This window comes from Lathyrus oleraceus, chromosome 5, assembly GCF_024323335.1.
Source record: "Lathyrus oleraceus cultivar Zhongwan6 chromosome 5, CAAS_Psat_ZW6_1.0, whole genome shotgun sequence".
NCBI lineage: Eukaryota > Viridiplantae > Streptophyta > Magnoliopsida > Fabales > Fabaceae > Lathyrus > Lathyrus oleraceus.
In genome coordinates this window covers 622,337,255-622,352,967 of record NC_066583.1, presented here as the reverse complement: position 1 = coordinate 622,352,967, position 15,713 = coordinate 622,337,255, and the positions used below count along the sequence as shown (strand labels likewise).

General features: G+C 34.7%; 1 long non-coding RNA gene across 1 annotated transcript; it reads right to left on the bottom strand.

The window, feature by feature from the left end:
- Positions 1-1,127: 1,127 nt before the first annotated feature.
- On the bottom strand, positions 1,128-8,986 carry LOC127087198 (uncharacterized). The gene is made up of 2 exons (XR_007789795.1): positions 8,839-8,986; positions 1,128-1,434 (listed from the first exon to the last, which is right to left on the bottom strand). It is a non-coding gene; the product is annotated as an uncharacterized LOC127087198 (long non-coding RNA).
- Between the last annotated feature and the right edge of the window lie 6,727 nt (positions 8,987-15,713).

Sequence of the window (15,713 nt, the reverse complement as noted above, 5' to 3'; positions counted from 1 at the left end):
ATCAAATTATAAAAAATAGTTTTAAAAAAATCATTCAATAATTCATAGGTTTTGTGGGTTGGGTGTGGGTTTGCCTATTGTCATACCCCAAAATTTGCTCTCCCCTCTTCACTCAACCTTGGACTTGAGATTCATCTACACACATTCATGTTTCATTCATATTCATCCTGCATTCATATTAATACAAACATCATAAATTCAAAGTTGGTGGTTGAATCAAACTAGGATTTTGTGTGAGTATTGGAGTGTGGCTCACCATATGAGTGGAACCCTAATTTCATGCTTTCTTGGATCTTAATTCATAGAGTTCGCATCATAACATTCATTTAGGCATTCAAACCACAGTTCTTAACTTTGGGTGTTAATTTTTCCTTGAGTGGTTATGAAACCCTAATTTCATGAGTCAGTTGTCTTGGTTGGCTTGAAGAGCATTACTGTTTGGATCGTATGGCTTGCAACCCTAGTTTTTCTTTGTTCATGTCATTAATGATTCTCTGATTTGCTTGTCTGATCACCCTTGTTCATATGGCTTGACATTCGTGATCCTTGGATTTGCATAATGGTGTATGTTTGACATTTGTGGATAGTAGCTCATCTATTGATCTTGAGAAACCCTAATTCATGCATTGGCCCTTATGGTTTGATTCATCACTTGGTCTTGGTTTAGTACATGTTGAATTTCAATTTAACTTTAGTGAAAATTTCTCATGAAACTTGGATTCAAGAATCAACTTTTATTGTAAATTTGCTTCACTTATATTTCAATTCATATTTCCATAAGCTATATTTACAAAAGTGAACAATTTTTGGAATTGTTGACTATTAGTCAAATGTTGACTTTTTACTCAACAATTGACCAAAGTCAACATGATCTAGAAATCCTAATTCCATCTTTCTTCATCCATTATCTTCATATCATGACTTGCCCTATTTCAAAACCATTTGAATTTAACTTTAAAACCATTTGAATCCATTCTAAACCCTTTTTTCGATTTAATTTTTGAAAGTTTTCAATTAACATTTTTGAATATTTCAATTAAAATAATTTCAATTAACTTTTCTTTTTGAATCCATCCAAACCTTTTTTGAAACCATTCCAAAGGTAACTTTTCAAATCTGATTCCAAATTCATGTCAAACTAATCTTCAAAATCATTATTTTCACAATGAAATTGACTTACTAAATACAATCAAATGTTTCCAATACAATTCAACACAATTCAATACACATTTAAATTCAATTATCTTCCCACATTAATCCCAATTTCATATTACATTAAGAATTTCCATTTTCATAACAATTCCAAGCACAATTCCTATTGCTAAACTTAATCAAAGTCAGCTGCAACAATTAGACAAAGCTTGGTGCATTTTTTCCTACATAAAACTTCATGATTTCCCTGCAGAATTTCCTGCATAATACATTCATTGAATCCTGCAAAAAAAATCAGGACATTCAATATGAAATTTGCGTAATAAAACTAACCATTAACAATCCACAAATTCACCATTAACTGCATTTACACTAATTAACATCTAATTGTATTTAACATAAATAATTAAGCATCCATCCAAAACTACTGCACAACATGACATTCCATTTAAAACAAATTTGTAAGTTTCATTATGCTAACAGCAAATCCATTCTATTACACTGTAAATGTAAGCTCAGCCTAAATCCAAATTCAAAGAGAACCAAAAAATCTATTTTCATTTGAATTAACCTAAAAACTAACTAATAACAGAAATCTAAATCTATAATAAACTCTCGAATTTCACTTTCATTTGGGTTGAATTTCATCCTAATTTGTAACATATTTCTGGATTCTATATAAGCAATCCTCACTGCACATTCTCTCTCTCGTTTTACCTTTCCCTCTCACTGCAAATCCTCATTGTAACATTTCAATCACACTCTTCACAACTTCTCCCAGCTCTCCCTCTCTGCACTCACGCCACAGGAACGCACAATCACCAAAACGCAACAACATATGCTCAGAAGAACAAAGGGCGAAGAAGAAACAACAACTGCAAGCACGACGGATCAACTTGGCTTGAGATTTGATTTGAGTTTGAAGAGCTTCGCTGAGATGTTCTCTTCGTGCGAGTGCGTTCCGTCTTTGGATTTCGTTTCCTGTTGTCCTTTTGTATCGTTCAAACCTTTGAGTGATTCTCCTTTTTATCCGAAGGTTTAAGTTATAAAAGAAAGTCTTTAGAAATTATGGACCAGTTTGCTTTAACTTTAAAAAAAAAATGGATTTTTTTTTGTATTTTTAAAAATGAATTTTACAAAAATATTTTTTAAAATATTACAAGTTTTTTTAAATTTATTTTTTATAAATTAATAGATTGAATTGTTCATTGTATAACATAAATATACATTATTGAAGATCAAAACATAGTCAAAATCACAATTTTTTTTTAAAATTGTATCTCAAAAATGATTTTTAGAAAAAGCTATTTGAAATAGCTTCAAAATTAAGTGATTTTTTGAAATTTTGATATCCAAAAAAAATTCGATAAAATGATAAAATACCTAAAATAACATTTTAAGAATAACTATTCAAACAAAATTTTCATTTGAAGTTTTTATGAAAAATTTCTTTGTAAATCTTTTTTACACTAAAATATATAACACTATAAAAATCATTTTAAAAAAAAAAGCCAAAACAAACGGGCCCTATATTAATTTGAAAAATGATTTGAATTTGCACAGTTAATCGGATTTAGATAGAAATAATGGATTTAATTATAATCGAGTATGTCTCATTGTAAGAAAGTCTAAGAGTAAGTTATGTGAGATTGATGGTGATGTTAAAAAGGAATCGACTTACAAAGTTGTGGGAATGGGCTCGATATTGAATCGAGAATTGTGTGATTCTAATGGTTTTATCATAGTTTTTTATCGATGATGAAATTGAGTGGAATCGAATTTGTATTATGAAATGATAGTAGAGGAAATAGATCAATCTTTAATCCTCAAAATTAATTTATTAAAATTCGGTTAAGTCGATTAATTGAACTAATTAAAATTAATGATCAAAATTATTGAATTAAATCAAATAACTAAGTTAATTAAAATTAATTAATCAAAATAAAACTAATTAAACAAAACGTTAATGAATTAATTAATTTAATTAAAAGAGAAAGAAATAAGTGGCAATATCAATTTAAAATGATTCGAATCGAATTGATCGCAATGTGCTCAAAATCGATTTGTGCGCAATGACAACATAAGTAATGTCATACGCTAAATCATAACACAGTGAAAATATTCTATTAATGTATTGAAAATTGGGCGGTATAACAACATAAAATTGTTGAACCCGTGGTTAATGTCCGATTTGAACACAAAGTAAGCCCAATATCATTATATTACATATCAAACTTTAATAAATTAAGAGGAAAATCAACAACAATCCCCAGCTAATATTATAAGAGTAACAAAATGCCTACAAGATCTAAGAGGTACAAATGTTAATGGGCCTATAATACATAGGAAATACTTACCTTATATTTTAAATCATAATAATACACATAATATAATAATAATAATAATAATAATAATAATAATAATAATAATAATGAGTATTCTAGAGAGAAAGAGAGAAAAAAAACATAAGCATACATTTTCTCTGCAAACCGTAACACAAGAGGACTTGACCTCCTTTCTTTTTCATCCTTAAAACGGGTCAATGTATATAGAACATGTGGCGCTTTATTATTTTTAAACAAAATTAAATTGAAGACCAGAATTTAACACACAAAAATGAGAATGAGGAAACAACTTCAGTCCAACCCTTCTTTATTTTCTATATTTATCAATGAATTCAAACAAGTATAAGGAAATCTAGAATCCATACTCACACAAATCAAAATAAACTAAAACTTTATATTCAATCAGAAGAACATCAAATACTCATGAAATAACAAATACCCAACAAATGAAAAATGAGAATGGTTAACAATATCTGGTGCGCGAAAGAAAGTGATTGCGGCAGAGTTTTTGTTTGCGCAACGTGATGTCATATTGTGTGGAGTGTGCTACTACTTTATCAGTTTGAAAAGAGAGTCATGTTATTAACATCAACCCGATGGACAAGGCATTGCAACAGCTTGCTCAAATTTATACAACTCATAATATTTTCATAGTTTTAAAAAATGTACACTATCCAAAACAATAAACAAAAATCCAGCAATATCATTGTGAAGGATACGTGTTTACAGAATAATAGGGAGAATATCTCTTTTTCAATTGAACAAAAGAAATGGCTCTTAAATAGCCTTACAGAAACTGAATCAGAGAAAAAATAGCCCACTCTAACAAACACTAAAAATGTGGGATAGTGGCAAGAGAATAGGTAAAAGCAACAACTCACTAACAGCACTAACATTGCTTATTCTAACTGACAGTAAATTAACGTTAAATAAAAACAATTTTAACATCCTCCCTTAAACTGAATGTTACTTAACAATCAGTTTACTATTGGCAGTTGACACACTCCCAATAGGTTGCGCAATTTCACAAAAGCATCAAGTTTCAAAGGCTTTGTCATCACATCGGCCACTTGTTCTTGAGTATTGCAGTGAACTAGTTCTATAGTTTCATCCTTTACGAGTTCACAAAGAAAATGGAATCGAACATCGATATGTTTGCTACGACCGTGCATTACAGGATTCTTAGCAAGCTTGATTGCTGAGTTGCTGTCGCAATAAACAGTTGTTGAGCTGTTTTGAGTATGTCCAAGCTTCTCCAAAATCTTTCTCAACCAAACAGCCTGACAAGCACAAGTAGATGCAGCTATAAATTCAGCTTCTGTAGTAGACAAAGATACTACAGGCTGTTTTTTAGATAACCAGGATATTGCAGCAGAGCTCAATAGAAACACATATCCCGACGTGCTTTTTCTATCATCCAAGTCACCAGCATAGTCACTATCCGTGTACGCGACCAGCTCTTCATTTCCGCCCTTCTTGTAAAACACACCATAATCAGCTGTCCCTCTTAAATATCTTAAGATTTTCGTTGCTGCTTGCAAATGTAGTTTAGTAGGATGCTCCATGTACCTGCTTATGAGACTAACAGCAAACATAACATCCGGTCGAGTTGCCGTTAAGTACATAAGACTTCCTACAATCTGCTTGTAGTAAGTACTATCAATCTTCATGCCATCTTGATCCTTTTGAAGTTTCTCTCCAGGAACCATTGGATTAAGAACAGAATTACTTTTGTCCATTCCAAATCTTTCTAATACTTCCATCACATATTTTTTTTTACTAATGAATATGCCATCACTCTTTTGCATTACTTCAACACCTAAAAAATACCTCATTTTTCCCAAATCGGTCATATCAAACTCAACCATCATGGATTTTTTGAATTCAACATACATTGACTCATCATTGCCAGTGAATATCAAATCATCAACATACAAGCTTACAATTAGAATTTTACCTCCAGCACTTGTCTTAACAAACAAAGTGTGTTCATGAGTGCATTTTTCAAAGCCTTCCTTCAAAAAGTATGATTCTATGCGACTGTACCAAGCTCGTGGAGCTTGCTTCAGTCCATAAAGTGTTTTCTTTAACTTGTACACCTTATGCTCATTGTCCTTGATTTCATATCCGCAAGGCTGTTCCACAAAAACTTCTTCATTTAGTACACCGTGCAAGAATGCCGACTTTACATCCAACTGATAAACGGTCCATCCCCTTTGAGCAGCAAGTGCAAGCACTAGTCGAATGGTATCTAATCTTGCCACCGGTGCAAAGACTTCATTATAATCAACTCCATATTTTTGAGCATATCCTTTTGCTACAAGTCGCGCTTTGTGTTTGTCTATTTCTCCATTCTCATTAAGCTTTGTTTTGAATATCCATTTCACTCCAATTTTCTTTCCACCAACCGGTAAATTTGTCAACTCCCAAGTGTCATTCTTCTCTATTGACTCTAATTCCAAATTCATGGCATTTCTCCATTTTTCACTCTTCACAGCTTCTTCAAATGAAATTGGATCAGCACCTGCAAACATGGCCATGTTAGTCATGTTTTCTTCTTCTTCTGACAGTCCTTCTCCACTTTCATAATCCCTCATCCATGCAGGTCGTCGTATTATTCTTCTATTTGAATCTTGCCGACTCTCTTCAATTGAATCGTTTGAATCAGAGTGATCAAGTTCTCCTTGTATCTCTTCATTGATGCTTGTATCATTTTCTGCACTTGCAGCAGAGGCAGACTCATCTTGTTCATCTTCCCAATCTAAATTTTCTTTGATGTTTTCCTCATGTCTTTTATTCCAGTCCCAACTTTTATCTTCTTCAAAGACAACATCTCTACTAACAATAATCTTATGAGAAATTGGATCGTACAACCTGTATGCCTTTGATTCTTCACTTACTCAAAGTAAAACACAACTAGTACTTTTTCTGTCTAGCTTTGTTCTTTTTCTGTCGGGTACGTGAACATGCGAAACACATCCAAAGACTCTAAAGTACTCAACTGATGGCTTTACATCACTCCAAGCTTCTTCAGGAGTCTTGTTTTTCACAGCAACTGTTGGACATCGGTTCAGCACATGAACAGTCCAATTTACAGCCTCGGGCCAAAAATTCCTTGGAACTTGTTTCTCATACAGCATGCAACGAACCATGTTCATAATGGTTTTGTTTTTCCTCTCGGCTACACCATTTTGTTGTGGTGTATATGCAGCCGTCAGTTGCCTATTTATACCATTCTCCTTGCAAAAGTCATTAAATGCTTGTGATGTAAATTCACCACCCCTGTCAGTACGCAAGCATTTGATGAATATACTTGTTTCTTTCTCCACATGATTTTTAAAGCTTCTAAAAGTGTCAAAAGCTTCAGATTTTTCTACTAAAAAATATACCCATGTTTTACGACTATAGTCATCAATGAAAGTAATTAGGTACCTCTTTTTGCTATTTGAGGCTGGTGTAATAGGCCCGCATATGTCAGCATGTATCAACTGTAGGATTTGAGATGCTCTCCACGTGCTCACTTTAGGAAATGGATCCCTCTGTTGCTTTCCCGCAAGGCAGTCTTTACAAATTTTAGAGGGAGTTTTGAGTTGTGGCAGACCATTCACCATCCTTTTTTGCTCAAGTATCCTTAAGCCTTTAAAGCCTAAATGTCCAAATCTACAATGCCATAACTGAGTTGAGTCTTCAGTAATTGTGTTGAAACAAGCCGATACATTTGACTGAGGCTTAACCGGCAAAATGAACATTCTGTTTGAGGACATTGTTGTTTCCATGATCAAGCCCTTCTCCTTATGATAGATCTTGCATTTTCCATGTTGAAAAATGATAGTTAACCCCTTTTCTTGTAGCTGACCAATGCTCAACAAGTTGTTCTTTAGCTCAGGTACATAGAACACACTAGTAATGATATGTGAGATTCCATTCAATTGAAATCTTACATTTCCTTTTCCTTTCACAGTCATGCTGGAATTATTTCCCAACTTCACAGTTTCACTAAAATTTTCATCCAAATCAGAGAATACTTCCTTCTTACCACACATATGATTACTACACCCTGAGTCAATGAACCATGCTTCTTCCTTATCTGATTCTTTATTTTCCATGGATGCCATCAAAAGCATTTCATCTTGAAATTCTGCATAATTGACTTCACTCTCCTTGCTTGGACATTCATATTGAAAATGTCCAAGTTTATGGCAGTAATAACACTCCACAGTGGACTTGTCAAAATTTGGCATGCCCCTTCCTCCTCCTCGTCCGCGAAATCCTCCACGACCACGACCGCGACCTCTTGTTCTACTTTCATAGGTTACTTTCAAGGCTTGCTCTTCATTAACAGGAACATTCATGCGTTGCTCATGCACCAGCAAGCTACTTTGTAGTTGGTCGACTGATAAGGCGTCAATGTCATTTGACTCCTCAATGGAGCAAACCACATAGTTGAATTTCGGAGTCATGGACCGCAAAATTTTTTCAATAACAACAACATCTCCCATAGTCTCTCCATGAGTTCTCATCTTGTTGGCTATGGTGAGGGTTCGATAAAAGTACTCGTTCACCGATTCTCCAGCTTTCATCTGCAAGATTTCAAATTCCCTTCGAAGTGCTTGTAGTTGTGCTCGTTTAACCCTTGTCGTTCCTTGATACTTCTGCTTCATTGAGTCCCAAATGTTCTTTGACGTTTCTTTCTTCAAGATTGTCTCCAAGATAGATCTATCAATTGCTTGAAAAATATAATTTTTTACCTTTAAATCCTTGAGTTTCTGATCTTCAACAGTTTTTCTTTGTGCCTCAGTTGATTCTGTACCCCCAACTGCTGTAGGGATCCCATTTTCAACCAAGCTCCAGTATTCTTTGGATCGAAGGAAGTTCTCCATGAGCATTGCCCAATGATCATAGTGACCATCAAACTTTGGAATTGATGGTTGAACAAAACTGTTGTTTTCTGCCATCTGCTTGAAAAGACTGCTGCGTTTCAAGTATTGATCAGGCCCCTTCTAGAGGAGCTCTGATACCAATTGTGAAGGATACGTGTTTACAGAATAATAGGGAGAATATCTCTTTTTCAATTGAACAAAAGAAATGGCTCTTAAATAGCCTTACAGAAACTGAATCAGAGAAAAAATAGCCCACTCTAACAAACACTAAAAATGTGGGATAGTGGCAAGAGAATAGGTAAAAGCAACAACTCACTAACAGCACTAACATTGCTTATTCTAACTGACAGTAAATTAACGTTAAATAAAAACAATTTTAACAATCATAACAAATTCGAATTGAAATCAAACATCAAGATAACACAATACAATATAATGGATAAATCGATTCAAAATACTACCTCCATGTTGACTAATTGTTGTTGTTATTATCAAAGAAACTCGACACTGAGATGTTGAGCTTGCGCTGAATAATTGCTATGACGTTGGAGGTTTGACAACCCATGAGTGTTTGAACTGTTTAGTTTTGCTACTCAGATATCCGACGTGAAATGTCCTACCAAGATTTTGATGACCAAGCACTACTCAAACCCAATCTCACTGCAAGTGAACATTTACAAAAAGTTGAGACATACGGAGGTGAGGTTATGAAGGGTCACGGATGGAAGAAGAAGAAGATTATTAACGTGGTGGGTTGGAAGTTTAGATGTGAAAGTGGAAGAACACGATTATGGCGGGTTTTGTTGAATCGTCGGTAAGGTTGAGACGGCGGCGGATTTTGTTAGAGTGTCGGTGAGGTTGAGACGGCGAATGAGGTGTGGGTTTTCCCCAACAAGGGGCACGGTGTTTTAGAAAGTTATTATGGTGGTGGATGATTGAGGGTGAGGTTTCACCGGAGTTAGTGGTAAGGAAGAGAAAGAAGACGGGATGGGTTTATGGTTGAATATCGGCGGACAAGCCAAATGAAATCGTGCAAAGTTGGCGAGAAAAACCGCCTTACTTCAGCGCCATTATTAAACTTCTACCATCCATTTTTCCTGCACAGGTCATCCAAAGTGGGAGTAAAAAGGCATAATGAAAAGTTGTGATACAGTCCCTGGAAACAACAATTCCTAATCACATATGCAACACTAAGAACTCAAATGCCCAACTTGTAGAACCGACTTGCGACAACGAACACGGCAACGTTACTAAAACCTGTCACACACAAATACAATGCAACCAAAGTATAACACTAACTAAAAATACCGGTCATTAATCAGCTGGTTCCAAGGAGGAAAAATGATTTACCCCAGCTTTTGTTACAAATAGAACAGAACATGGCTTCAAGTGAGCTTAACACGTTTATGGTTGAGTGAGTTAAACGGAAGTGCAGGCTAATGGCTCGGTGAAGCTGACACACGGATGATGACGGCGATGGCGTGAAGGTTGGAACGGAGAAGAAGAAGAATTTGGTTCGCCGACGATTCAATCGGCGGTTGATAGTGGCGAATGTTTTATGGATGAGGCGTTGGTGTTTGGTTTCGGTGAACAGTGGCCGTGGTGGTTACGTTCTTCCATGGCGGTATGTGATGTGGGGGTGGTTTGTGAGTCACCGGCGAGCCTTTGATGACGGTGAAGGTCGCGTTACCGGCGTTCGAAGGAGATGGTCATTTAGACGTGACGACGGCGATGGCGTATAAGGTGTTGTTTGGGGGCAGAAATATGTGCGAAGAAGGAGAAGATGAAGGGAGGAGGTAACATTGGGAAGGAAGAGGAACAGTGGAAGAGTGATGATGCTCGATGGAGAAGTGAAGGGAGGAGAAGAAGTGTCCAGGGAAAAACCAAAAGGCTTTTTCTCTTCTTTTCTATTTTATATTTTCATTATATCCAAGAGAGAGTAGGCTAGTGTAGGCTTTTCTTTTTATTTTCCACTTTTTCGTTTTCCCTTTTACTGACAGTATGTGAGTGGGTTCCAATGAATCTCCTTTTTGTCCACAGGAAAAGCCCCTTCCTTTTTTATCCTCCCTTGCTTTTAATGAGTAGAGAGATCTAAAGTGGAGAAAGAGAGTCCATTCACTTACTATCCGTTGGAACCTCTGTACTAGAGAGAGAGAGTTTTTTTATTTTCATTTTCCCATGCCAGTTGTCCGCGCGTGGCAGGCTTTTTGAAGGAATAGGGATTTGTTTTGATCTCTTTTTTTATTCCATCATTTTAATCCTTTGTACTATTATTATTTGATTGGGTGAAACTAAGTGGACAAGGAATGCAACTAGGATCCATTGATTAATTCTGATTTAACGGTTGAGATCAGATGAAAGAAACACAGATTGTAACTAACTAAAATGCCCTTTCTAAATAATTTAATTGGCTTAAATGGGATTATATTAATTAATTCAAATAAAATTAACAACTTTTTAAATAATCATGATAAAATTAAAATAATAACATGGGAAATTCTGTTTATTTAATCTGACTATTTTGACGAAAGAACAAAATTAAAATGACTAAAAATGAATAAAAGTTGGACAAAAATTTGCTCGAAAAATTAAATCGGATGCACTAAAATGATCAGTGTGAGATATACTTATTGAAAAAATACAGCGTTTCTTCAAATTTTGAAATAAATTTTCACTGGTTAAAAGGCTCAAACGGATTAAAATGCAGCTGAAAAAGTCGTCGAAAAAATATAATGAGCACACCAGGCTAAACTACGTGGGCCGTAGATTAATAATATTGGCGTCTGCAAGTTTAATTTCGAAACTTTTTATCCGCTGATTTTACACGTACTTGAGGAATGATTTAACCAAATTGTTTGTATTTTCAAGAATTTATTCCGACTGATATTTTATATATTATTAATGATAAAATGCATGTTATGCTGTACATATGATGTAAACTGAAAATTAAATCGAATTTATGAAAATTTAAAATGTCCGGACAAAATTGGGGTATGACACTTTGCTCTTACCATATTTCCTCAACTGCTGTGATTTAATTATTGTCTATAACACAAAAATGTAATATATATAATGTAGGAAAATGTCCATTATATGTTACAAACACATACAACATAACCAAATTGTACATCAATGTTGATTTGCCTTCAATCAAGCAGTTTATTAATAGGTGCCAACAACACAACATGCTTTGTTCCATTACTACTAACAACATATTTATAACTAAATTTTCCTACCATTTTTACCTGCACGGAAGTAATATGCTCGACGATTCATACCCCAATAATACCCCAAGTTAGTAAGGGTTTGTTGAGAAAACTCTTGAGCAGATCCAGGAGATTTGTATGTGAGATTAGGCATGTCGGTGATTAAGTAATTCAAAATTTTAGTTATCATGGAGACATAGCAAAAAGACGTTCCTTTATTGCACACTTTGATAGAAAACATACAAGAGACAAGATGGTATGGCCAATTGATCTTGATCTTGTTAAATAGAATGTATACTAGATGAACTTCAGTCAAATGAATCCTTTGGAATACGCCATTTTTAGGACGCAAGACATAAGAAACTAGCCAGAACAGAATTCTAGGGACCATTTTCAATTGCCCGATGGTAATAGGATCATAAGTCTTCAACACGATGAGCTTTAAGTATCTCATTCATATGAACGTTCCACTTAAAGTGAATATGGGTGTGAATATCCGTCACTAACGGATCAGCTTCATCACCATCATTAGCATCAACAACAATTATACCAAAAAGGGATTTCCAAAGTACATCAGTAAATTCATAGACAACATTACCAATAGTGAACTTGAAGCAAGAACCATCCCTAGCATGCAACCCGGAGTAGAAGACACGGATGAGGTCTTTTTTGTAGTCTTGAGAGAGTTGTGCGAAATAATCAATTTGTTGATGTGTAACAATATCAGCCACTACAAGGATATACAAACCACCAACGACACTTGCCTTCCAGACATATTGTTTCACCACAAGCCTATGTTTATGTTTCTCCTCAAATTCTTCAGCACACCTTCGAGAAACCAAAGAAAGTGGAGTTTCCACAGCTGCAGATGATGTACTGGCCTTACCTTTGTCTTTGGCATCACCTTTAGTCTTAGAGAGCTTAGGAGCCATAGAAATTATTGAAATAAAGTGTGCACTCCAAGTGTTTGATGAAATGTTTGATGAAAAGTGAATGAGTATGAGAGATTAATAAACACCCTCACACTCAAACAATACACACAATCAAGGAAACACACAAAGAAGTGAAGATGAGACACAAACAAGTGAGAATTCAGAGTTTTTATGAGTTAGGGGGAAAGAGGGTTTTTGAAGAGAAAAAGGGAAAATTGATTAATAATGCAAATGATTTGGTGAAAATAAGAATGTTAATGATATGATATGAATGAAACAAACAAGATTTAATATAGATAGAATGAGTTTCAAGAGTCAAGATGAAGTTAAGAGATCTGAGAGTTTTGGTGCATGTATGAGAATGAAGGAAATGAAGAGAAATTGACCAAATGGAAGTTTATGAGTCGATCTCTAAACGCATGTGTCGACCTATCAAGTTATGAGTCGACACATACTGAAGTGCATACCAAAGAACTTAAAAATTATTTTATGTGCCGAACTATCAATTACATGTGTCGACACATACTGAAAGATTTTTGAGAAATTCAAAATTTTAATTTTATGTGCCGGCCTATACGAATTTTTCGTCGATACATAATGTCCAAAATTGAAAACTTTTACACTTGTGTATATGGAATGAATTTTTAGGACTCAATTTGATTCATGAATGACTAATTGGTGAGAGACTTATGCATATGATTGTTTTTCATGATTTTTTAGTTAATAGCATGCAAACATGTAAATGTAGGCATGAAATGGTAAAAGATATATATCAAATGTGAAGACATTTAGAATAAGGTCACTATAAACATGTAAAATGAAAACACACAATGGTCACATTTGAAATTTTTGAAAGTGAACACTTATTACATATGTCATACACACAATATCACATACCTTTGAGAAATAAAAAGGTAAAAGAAGAACTTACTTACAAAACAAGAAAAGGATTGGAACAATATTACCTCACCATATGAATGACGAAGGATGCACAAGAATTCCACAAGGAACTCTAGAATGAAAGTTGAAAGGAATCCAAAACATGCCAAAAACTCAATGAAAAATGAACAGCCTTACCCCTTTTCCCTTTGCAAAAGTACTTGAAAGTGAGATTAATAATGTATCCAAAAGTCTCATTGACTTGATGATTATCCTTATATTTGGATTTTCAATCTTGTTCAATCATGATGATCATCTTTCTCCTCCCCATGTTTTATCATCTTAGGTTGATCAATCCCTAATTTGATGAGCTTGAGTATGTATTGTTGAAGATAACCTACATCATGAAACACAATACCTTTTCCGACACTTCTCGGATGTAAAATATTAATAATAATCAACACACTTTTACAAATTAAAAGAAACACTAAAAGTTAACCACCTTGGTAATGTTGAGAATGTATCAAGTGTGAGTAGTGCGGATAATAGTCCCACATTGGTTGTGAATGTGGAGACTTGAGCATTTATAAGTGAGAGAACCCATCCACCTATCACCTTAAGGTTTTGGGTGAATATGTGGTGTGTCTCTCACAAAGGTATTTCTCTAGAAAAAATAAGTCTCAAAATGTTCAATGCTCCCTAGTAAAAAACTCCCCTAACAAATGGTATCAGGGCCTGGTTTCAGAAAGGGACCGACTTATTTGTATTGAAAGTCAATGACACCAGTGTGGTGAATAAGAAACATTCTGTTAAAGAGTGTCAACGGTGCCAGTGTGGTGAATAAGAAACATTCCGTGTTGTACAAAAGAAAGAATGTGGAAGTAAGAAGAACTTTCACTTGAGGGGGAGCATTGTGGACTCACACTTGAGGGGGAGTGTTAAGAATGTATCAAGTGTGAGTAGTGTGGATAATAGAAAGAATGTGGAAGTAAGAAGAACTTTCACTTGAGGGGGAGCATTGTGGACTCACACTTGAGGGGGAGTGTTGAGAATGTATCAAGTGTAAGTAGTGTGGATAATAGTCCCACATTGGTTGTGAATGTGGAGACTTGAGAATTTATAAGTGAGAGAACCCATCCACCTATCACCTTAAGGTTTTGGGTGAAAATGTGGTGTGTCTCTCACAAAGGTATTGCTCTAGAAAAAAAAAAGTCTCAAAATGTTCAATGTTCCCTAGTAAAAAACTCCCCCAACAGGTAACACAGTCCATCTTGCTTGCCACATAGTCAAAATAATAAGGAGATGTCACCCGTATTATGCCTTGAGCCTCCATAAATGAGATCACATACTCTCTTCATAGAGTCAAGACATATATCTTGTAAGATCAATGAATAGTGCTAGGTACCCAATCTTCATTGGGTCCTTAATGATTAATGAAAACTTGGTTGCATTTAGGCAACCATTGAAAGTCTCCTAAATTTGCATTTTGCAATAGTGTGACCCTTTTTGCAACAATAATAACAATACAAGTTATGAGAAGATGAGCTTTTGCTATTAGGATCTTTTTCAACAAAATTATACATTCTATAAGGATTATAAGAAGGCATGTCATATTTAGAAGTATCAATAGAAAAAGTAACCGTAGGTTACAAAGCCTTATCTAACATGGCTTTAAGAGTTCTTGACTCTTTTTGCCAAATATGACAAGTTTCACAATCAAGCCATGAAGGTTTGTCATCCCCACTCTTAACTTTTAGAATATATTGCATGGACTTACTTAAAGCTTCCATATTCTTTTCATTTTCCAAAATTTTAGCTTATAAATGAGAAAAAATCATTTTATTTGAAGCTAGCTTTTTGAAAGCATCTATGGCTTATCTTTGTAGATTTTTCAAAGATTCTTGTAATCGAGAATAAGATAAGCCATGAGTAGTATCAAGCTTAAAGTAACTTACAACCTTTTTATTCTTCTTTCCATTTGTGATGGCCTTTCTCATTATAATTCTTCTGCATGTGACACTTCAGCCTATAATGACCCGTTTTACCATAATTATAGCATGAACTTCTAAGATTACCCTTCTTATTCCCACCTTCCTTTGAGGAGTTAGATAGCCTTTTAGAGTTACTTTGATTCTTTTCTGAGTACTTATCTTCATGTTTCCACATGTATCTATTAGACCTTTTGATGAACAAACTCATACCTTCTTCATCAGAATACTTGTCATATAATGTTTGATAATCACATTGCTCATTATGTGAGGGATTTGAGCTAGAAGTCTTTAGAGCAATTGACTTCTTCTCTTCCACCTTGTCTTTACC